The following is a 7,896-nucleotide window of genomic DNA, read 5'->3' as shown; positions in this document are numbered from 1 at the left end:
GCAGCCCGTGCGGGGCCGTCCCGGAGACCCCGCGCCGACGGCTGCTCAAACATCAGGGTGAGTTTCTCACAATGTAGCAATTTCTCTTTAAATCTCTTAACTCTCTCTACCTGCGAGTCGGGGCTGTGACAGGGCGCAAAAGCGAGGGGGGGAGTGGGGCTCGGCGGCGAGGGTGTGTGTGTTGGGGGGGGAGAGCCAGAGCTGGGGCCGAACCCACTCCCCCCCGACACTCCACACTCAGCCCCCCAACCGGGGCGCAGCGCCCGCTGCCGCTGCTCAGGCTGGAATTTTTTTTTTTTTTTTTTGATCAGCGCCCACCACTATCCGCACACCCCCATCCCAGGTCTCGCGCCTCCGCCGCCACCCCGATCTTGCAGAGAGCTCCCCCTTCATTGCGCCCCGATCTCAAACCTTGCGCCCCGATTCTCTCCCTGGTCCTTCCCGGGATACAATGCACCGGAGGAGAGGGGCGAGCGCGAACGTCCCACGGGGGGAGGGGCGGGGACCCCCCGCCCGCCTTGGGGACCCCCTCCCCTCCTCGTGCTCCCCGCCTTTTCTGGGGAGAGCCAAGGGCCACCGAAAGGCAGCTGGGTCCATCTCCCCTCCTGTCGCGCGTCCCGTGCGCCCCCTCCCCAAGTCCCTCTTGGGGGTGCCAGGGAGAATCGGGGGTCCTCTGCAGGCTTGTAGGGAGAGATGAACTGGGATGCAGGCCACTGGGTCTCCCCTCTCCATCGCCCCTAAACAATGAGAGGAGTTGACTTGATTCTCCTATCCCCGGCAGAGAGCGTAGGGGACCCCCGCCCCCTCAGCTGGCTAGTCCTCCAGGAGGCCTGTTCCTAGGGATCAAAGGGAGGGGAAAAAGGGAGCCTCCACGCCTGTCACCTTCTGGGATTTGGGGCGGCCCCTGAACTCCAACTCCGTGGGCCTAGGAATGGGAGGCACCAGGCCCAACCCGGGCACCGCGCTCAGGGTGGTGACCTTTAGACAAAGGCAGCCCTTTCCCCGGAGTGATCCCGGCCAGGTCCCTGCGGAAGGTGGCCAGGCCGCGGGCTTGGAGGGAGAGGGATGGGATCGGATGGATGGATGGTTGGGTGGGTGGGTGGGTAGGGGGAGGAGGAGGTTTAGGACCATCTGGTTTTCCCATCTCCTTGGCTGCCCCACACTGCTTCCTCGGCTCCTGTCACCGGCAGCCGCGGGGAGACAAGGGACCAGGGAGCTACCCAGCCAGGCCTTGGGCCTCCGCCAGCCGGAGGACCGGGCGACGAGCCGCGGGAGGGCGCGGGCTCGGGCGCCCGCGGTGATTGGAAGGCATAGTGGCTCCTTCCTCTCCGCGCCCCTTTGTTTTGCTTTGTGGTTCTGAGCAGCTGAACGTCCCTGGAGGTGGGGTCAGAGGCTGCGGGGTCAGCTCTCCTGGGGAAGTCTTGATGACAAGGCCCTCTGAGGTCCCCAGCCTCTACTACACTTTCATTTGGTACCCCACCCCTAGTCTTAAACCTCTATCCCCTTTTGTCGCTACCCCCAACGTAGGGTCAGAAAAATCTGGAGATGTGTGAACATCCAAGACTCTGGGCTGAAAGTCAAGAGATCTTTGGCACACAGCCCCTCCCCACACCTGCACTCTTAAGTCCACTCTGACCCAACCCCCCAAGATGAGGAAACAGGGGAAGCCACGCTTAGAGACCACCCCTTTCCTAGGCGGCCCCACGGGACTTATCAGTTGTTTACCTCAGTACCCTGCCTTCCTCTGTAGCTTCCCCGCCTCCCAGAAGCCGGAAATAACCACTCTCTACCCTGGATTGGTTACTGCTAAATGCCTTCCATCCTGGCTACAGCCTGAAGGAGTGGGCACAGTGAATGGTCCCGTTTTCCAGGCAGGCTCACTGAGGCCTAGAGTAGTTAAAGGACTAGTTTAAGGTCACACAGTTGGGGTCACTTTGAGCCCCAATTCACAACGTCCTAGAGTTTATACAGCCTAGCTCAAAACCAGTCGGCCCTCACTTTGTGTTACTTTGCCCCTTGACTCAAGTGGGCTTGGGTTTGGAAGAAATCTGCCAGGTGTTTTCCCTGCAGAGTTGTTTGGCAGAAGAAGGTGAGGGCTCAGCTCCGTGGGTCATTTCACCTGCGTCTGGTGTGTGTCAGGACAGGGCTCAGCCAGGGCTAGCTGGATGAAGGCTTGGCATCGCTTGGGACCCAATGCTACCGTCACCCACCGCTTCATCTGATTGGGACTTAGCTTGATTGCTGTCATTGGACTGTAGGGAGGGAAGCTGACCTGACTGTCTGACTGGGGCTGTTGTGGTGGTTTCTGCTCCCCTATCCTGGGACCCACATGGTGTCTTGATACAGCTGTCGAAGAACTTGGATCTCACACCCGCCCTAACCTCACTCAGGCAGGTCTGTAACCTGCTTGGCTCTGTCACCTCCTCACAACATACTGGAAGTTCTTTGCCCTGACTTGGAGGTAGGGACTATTTAGTCTTAGATGTTTGGAATAAGGATGACCCACGTGGTGGAGGGGTGGTCCATGCTAAGTTGAACAGAGAATACAGTAATCAGTGGCTGGGGTGTGCTCACTAGAAGAAAGTTAACTGTCCCCAGTAAGGGAGGTGATATGGGTGGTGTCCTTTTTATAGGAAAGTAAACGGAGGCTCCTTAGCTAAGTTGTGCTGGCCAAGTTGCAGGTGGGAGAGTTTGTCCTGAGGCGCAGGGTCTGATTCTAGGGTTGTTGCTCTCCCACTGATCTCTTCCTTTCATAAGGATAACATAACTTAAGTAAGGGCTGGACACACCAGGAGAGGAGCTGTTGGGAGCACTGACTTTAGAGATTCAGTATGCCTGAGAGGAAGTGGCCGTTTGGGGAAGATGGGAGAAACTTAAATTAGATCTAAAGAGGGACCGTCCTATGTCTTGCCTACTGTGTACTTGTTTGCTTGCTTTCCTTCCCAGAAGCCTCTGCCAGCTTTGCTAACTTTTCCTGGGATATTGGGTTAGGGGTTCCCTTAGCCTACGGAAGGACCAGGAGTCAGCATCAAACCTTTGGGTCACAGGGAGGATGGGGGGAGGTTCTTGGGCATATGTGAGGTTTCCTGGCCCCAAGGGCAGCTCCCGCTCTTCGCTCTTCATTCCGGAGACTTCCTTGACTCCTGGTCTCAAGAATGCAGAGGGCGTCTGGGGGTTGGGGGGGGATGTTAATTGGAAACAGAAAAGCGTGGCATTCTTTCAAGGAGCTTGGGCTTCCAGCAGCCGGGCCTGCCATCCAGTCCCCCTCACCCTCCTGCAGGTCAGGAGCTGGGGTGGGAGGCCCAGGTCATCTCATCCTGGTCTCCTCCCTGATTCTTGGATGCGTCCAGGAGGAGCCTTGCACCTGGCTTCCTCTCCCAGCAGGGTCATACACCCCCCCACCCTCTGTTCGCTCCCCCCCCCCCAACTATGAAAGATGCAGCCACACCATAGCCTCAAGCAAGGTTGGGAAGTGCTGAATTGAGTGGTCCCTAAGGAGTCCCACCCCCCAATTCCTTCTGTGCCTGTAGCAGCCCTGTTTAACTGTTCCCAGTTGACTGAAGCCTTTGTGTCTCCAGGACAGACAAGGTCCCCCATGAGAGGGCCTGAGGAGCTTTCCAAAGGCATTTTAGTTTGGGAACAGTGAATTTTGTGTATGAGTTATATGTATTCAGGTGGTGGCTGGGGGGAGGGGGCAGAGTGCCTTTGTTTCTTCAATTGTTTCCAGCTACACTTGCTGGGAAGTGGGGTGGGGGGAGTGGGAGGACTGTTGAGGGATCAGCCCCCGGATGGATGCTTTTGCTGGAAGCCAGGTCAGCAGGAGAATTGCTGGGTTCCCTGCCGCAGGGCTTGATTAGTTCTGTCTGGTGGACTGAGAAACTCCAAGGAGAAAGTTTGAGCCTGATTTTTTTTGTTTTGGTTTTGTTTTTACTTTTATTTATTTATATACTATCCCCAATTGCTGAGATTCTATCACACCAGATTTTTGTTGTTGTTATCAAGACAGGGTTTCTGTGTGTAACAAATCCAGGCTCTCTTGGACTTGCTTTGCAGACCAGGCTGGCCTCGAACTCCCAGAGCTCCGCCTGCCTCTGCCTCTGCCTCTGGGGTACCTGGATTAAGGGTGTGTGCATCCTCCACACCTGGCAAGTTTCTTTCTTAAGTGATAAATACCTAAAGGATAGATTAAAAAAAACAACAACAAAACACAAACCTGAAACAGAAAGTTATGGTTGTTCTCCTGTGTACCAGTCTCCCAGTCCCCTACCCCCCCCCAGCTTCTTCCCCCCAGCTTCCTCCCCCCAGCTTCCTCCCCCCAGCTTCCTCCCTAGGGATGACTTCTCAACTCTGGGCGAGCGTATGCGCTTGTCTCCCAAGAAACTCAGTTTGTGCAGCTTGTACCACATTCAACTCTTTGCTTTTTCACATTATTTTCCTAGAACACCTCCTGTGTAGCTTTTCCATCTTTGGGATGGGGGTGGGGGCTCTGTGGTATTCCACTGGCTGTGATGGCGTGGCTGTGTTACCATGTATTGCCAACCTTCTGGATCAAGGCCTGGGATTTGTCTCCTGGTAGCTCTCAGAGATGTCTGGGATGCTGCCCTGTAAGGAAGTCATTGTCCATCCTGGCTGTTCTCATCCAGTCTGTCTGCTGAGCTGCCTTAATGAGCTTGGCAGTATTTGTGTCCCCGGCTCAGAACCTGAATTGCGTGTGTAGTCCAGGGCAGAATCTTGGCTCTGGAACCCAGTTGTGGGTCTGAATTTCATGTCTGTAACTTGCTACCCAAATGGAGCTTGCTGGCCCTAGTCCTGTTTTTCCTCCTCCATGAAACCCAGGACCAGCTCTAACCGGTAGTTGTGAGGAAATACAAGTCGGGTGAAGTTCATGAGTCACTGTGTCTGGGGGTCTGTACCATTTCAGCAAGTTTTTTTTTTTTTTTTTCCAAGCAGCCTTTTCAACCTAGCTGGGCTGGGAATTCTATAATAGGTAGGCACAAAACAGGGTGCCAGATTTCTCAGTGCTGAATCTGGAATCCAGGGTCTCATTGCATGCTAGTAAGCCATACCTTTAGCCCCTGTCTGGGGGGTTCTAGGCAGGGGCTCTACCACTGAGCCACACCTCCCTGACACATCTTTTATTTTAAATTTTGTTGTCCATAGGAATGTTGGCATTACAGATGCTCGCCGCCTTGTTTGGCCCTTATATAGGGTTCAGGGACTCAGTTCAGATTGTCTGCCTTGCATGGCCATCTCCCAGGTCCCAAGGTTTTGTGAACCTTTTTTTGGTTTTTCGAGATAGGGTTTCTCTGTATAGCCCTGGCTGTCCTGGAACTCACTTTGTAGTCCAGGCTGGCCTCAAACTCAGAAATCCGCCTACCTCTGCCTCCTGAGTGCTGGGATTAAAGGCATGCGCCACCACGCCTGGCTGTGAGCCTTTTTTTGATTAGATCCCTAGTAGCTAGGATGCCAGCTCTGTGACACAACGTCAAGGTCTTATATCTTACACAAGCTGTGCCCTTGAACTCCACCCAGCCCCCCCCCCCAGCATTGGTATGGTACTGTACTCTGTGTGTATAGGAACTTAGGACTGTATATGTGGTAAGTGTGTGTGCGCGCGCACACATTTGTTTTTTTTTGTTTGTTTGTTTTTGTTTTTTGTTTTGTTTTTTGAGAATATGCGCACATTTGTGTGCAAGTGCAGAGGCCAGAGGGAGGAGGTCCCAGACCTCCTGCTTTATCCTTTCCCTCACCTTATTCTTCGAGACAGGGACTCTCAATCTGGAACTAGTTGGCAGCTGGGAATCCCTGTGTTCTGCTCCCTCCATTCCTCTCCTTCAGTGCTGGAGCTTTGCATGGCCATGCCTGGCTTTTCATTCCATTTCTGGGATCTGGACTCAGAACCTCATGCTTGCACAGAGTACACTTTAACCAGCTGAGTCACCTCCCTGAGCTCAGTCTTGCTCTTAATTATGTATTTGTTTATTGTGGGGGGGCAGTGCAGGAGTCAATCTTGCATTTATTTATATGTTTGTTTCTGTTTATTTGTTTATTGTATGTGTGGAGGTGTGGGAGTGTCACTATGAACGTACCGAGATCTGAGGACAGCCTCCAGAGGAGTCACTTCTTTCCTTTCACTATATGGGGACCTGGGGATCAAATTCAGGTCATCAGCCTTGGCTGTGTGTGTGTGTGTGTGTGTGTGTGTTTTAAAGTTTTTATTTTTTAATTCTTTTTTTTTTTTTTTTTTTTGGTTTTTCGAGACAGGGTTTCTCTGTATAGCCCTGGCTGTCCTGGTACTCACTTTGTAGACCAGGCTAGCCTCGAACTCAGAAATCCGCCTGCCTCTGCCTCCCAAGTGCTGGGATTAAAGGCGTGCACCACCACCGCCCGGCTTATTTTTTAATTCTTAATTTTCTATATAGGGGTCTCACTATTTAGCCCTGCCTGACTTGGGACTCACTGTGTAACCAGCCTCACAGAGATCTGCCTCCTGAGTGCTAGGCTCAAAAGTGTGCACCACTAAGCCTGACTGGAAAAAACAAAAAGTTTTTCCAGCCATACAGTGGGTTTATTCATAGTGTACTCATCTTTAAAAGTGTTGCTAATTGCATTTATTTATGTAGAGGTTAGAGGACAGATTGTAAGGAGCCATCTACCATGTGGTTCTGAGGATAGAATTCAGGGTTGGTGGCTTGTGCACTCGGCCATCACAGCAGGCCAGGCATTGGCACTTGTAGTGGAGGGCACCAGTCACCAGTCATGGTGGTCACAGGTCATCCAGCCTCAATTGACTTCTGGGTAACAGAACGGCCCCCTGCTTGCATGGCTGTGACGTTTACGTGGCTGACTTGCAGAAGGAGCCCAGTACCGGCCTCACCTCTGAGGGAGGCTCCTGTGTCTGCTTTGTTGTAATTATTTTTCACATTTTGATTTTTTTAATTACATAGACGTGGGAGGTGGTGGGATTGCACATGGGAGTGCCCTGCCCAGGAAGGTCAAAGGTGGTGTGTCCCTTCGAGCTGGAGTTACTTTTGAGCCAACTGAAGAGGACGCAGGAATTGAAGTTGGTGAATTCAAGTCTTCTGGGTAGACTTTTAACCCCTGAGCCATCTCTCCAGCCCAGATTCTCACTTTCTGTTAGAGAAATTGGAAAGCAGCCACTCAGAGTTCAGAGTAGCATAGTCCGTCCAGATGTTCCTGGTACGGTTTTGTTTTCTGATCCTTCCTTTGGTCTGTTACCCCTGCTCCACACTGCATAAACCATTTCTCACTTTTGCTGGGGTGCTTCTACTGACTTTTCGGTGGGATTATATTGCAGCAGGTGGTGGTGTTTATCGTTTCTGGGGTCCAGACTCCATTTCACCTTCTCCAGGGGATGGCCTGCGCTTTGAGAAGTGGGTGGCTGCATTAAGTCCATTTCTTAGGTGGGGAAAACAGATCACAGGTCATGAGGGTTTGGGCTTGCTTATCCACTCTCCGAGTTCCCCATTTGGGGACATCAGTGATTTCTTTGTCTTGATCTCAACCTGTGGACTGTTGTCTGATTGTCTAGGTTTGGGGGTTCATACCTTGGGTGTATGGAATGTAGAGCACAGGTGCTGATGTTGTCAGAAGAAATTGTTCCCATTTTTTAGGCCTGGTGGTGTGGGCCCAAAATTGCAGCTACTTGCAAGGTTGAAGCAAGAGAATCCTGAGTTTGAGTCCTACATGGACTCCAGAGGGAGATCAAGGTTAGGCTGAGAAACTTAATGAGACTTTGTGTTAGGAACAAAGAGGGGTCTGAGGATGTAAGGTGCCAGTGCAGTGCCTGGAATCTCCCTGTGAGAGGCTGGGGCGGAGACCCAGCAGCATGTAGGAGGCCCTGATTTTGACCCATTGTAACATGCACACACAAAA

The 7,896-nt window shown here is 52.6% G+C and overlaps 1 protein-coding gene across 3 annotated transcripts in view; it reads left to right on the top strand.

Moving 5' to 3' along the window:
- The window catches only part of Bicra (BRD4 interacting chromatin remodeling complex associated protein), a 71,560-nt gene continuing 63,664 nt past the window's right edge, over positions 1-7,896 (top strand). For all 3 annotated transcript variants that reach the window (XM_029531815.1, XM_029531816.1, XM_021219430.2), the window contains exon 1: positions 1-57. The gene's annotated coding sequence lies outside the window, so the exon portion shown is untranslated. The remainder of the gene's footprint in view (positions 58-7,896) is intronic.

The sequence above is a fragment of the Mus pahari genome, chromosome 19, assembly GCF_900095145.1.
Source record: "Mus pahari chromosome 19, PAHARI_EIJ_v1.1, whole genome shotgun sequence".
In the NCBI taxonomy this organism is placed as follows: Eukaryota; Metazoa; Chordata; class Mammalia; order Rodentia; family Muridae; genus Mus; species Mus pahari.
The sequence above is the reverse complement of the archived record's forward strand: the minus strand, read 5'-3'. Positions and strand labels throughout refer to the sequence as shown.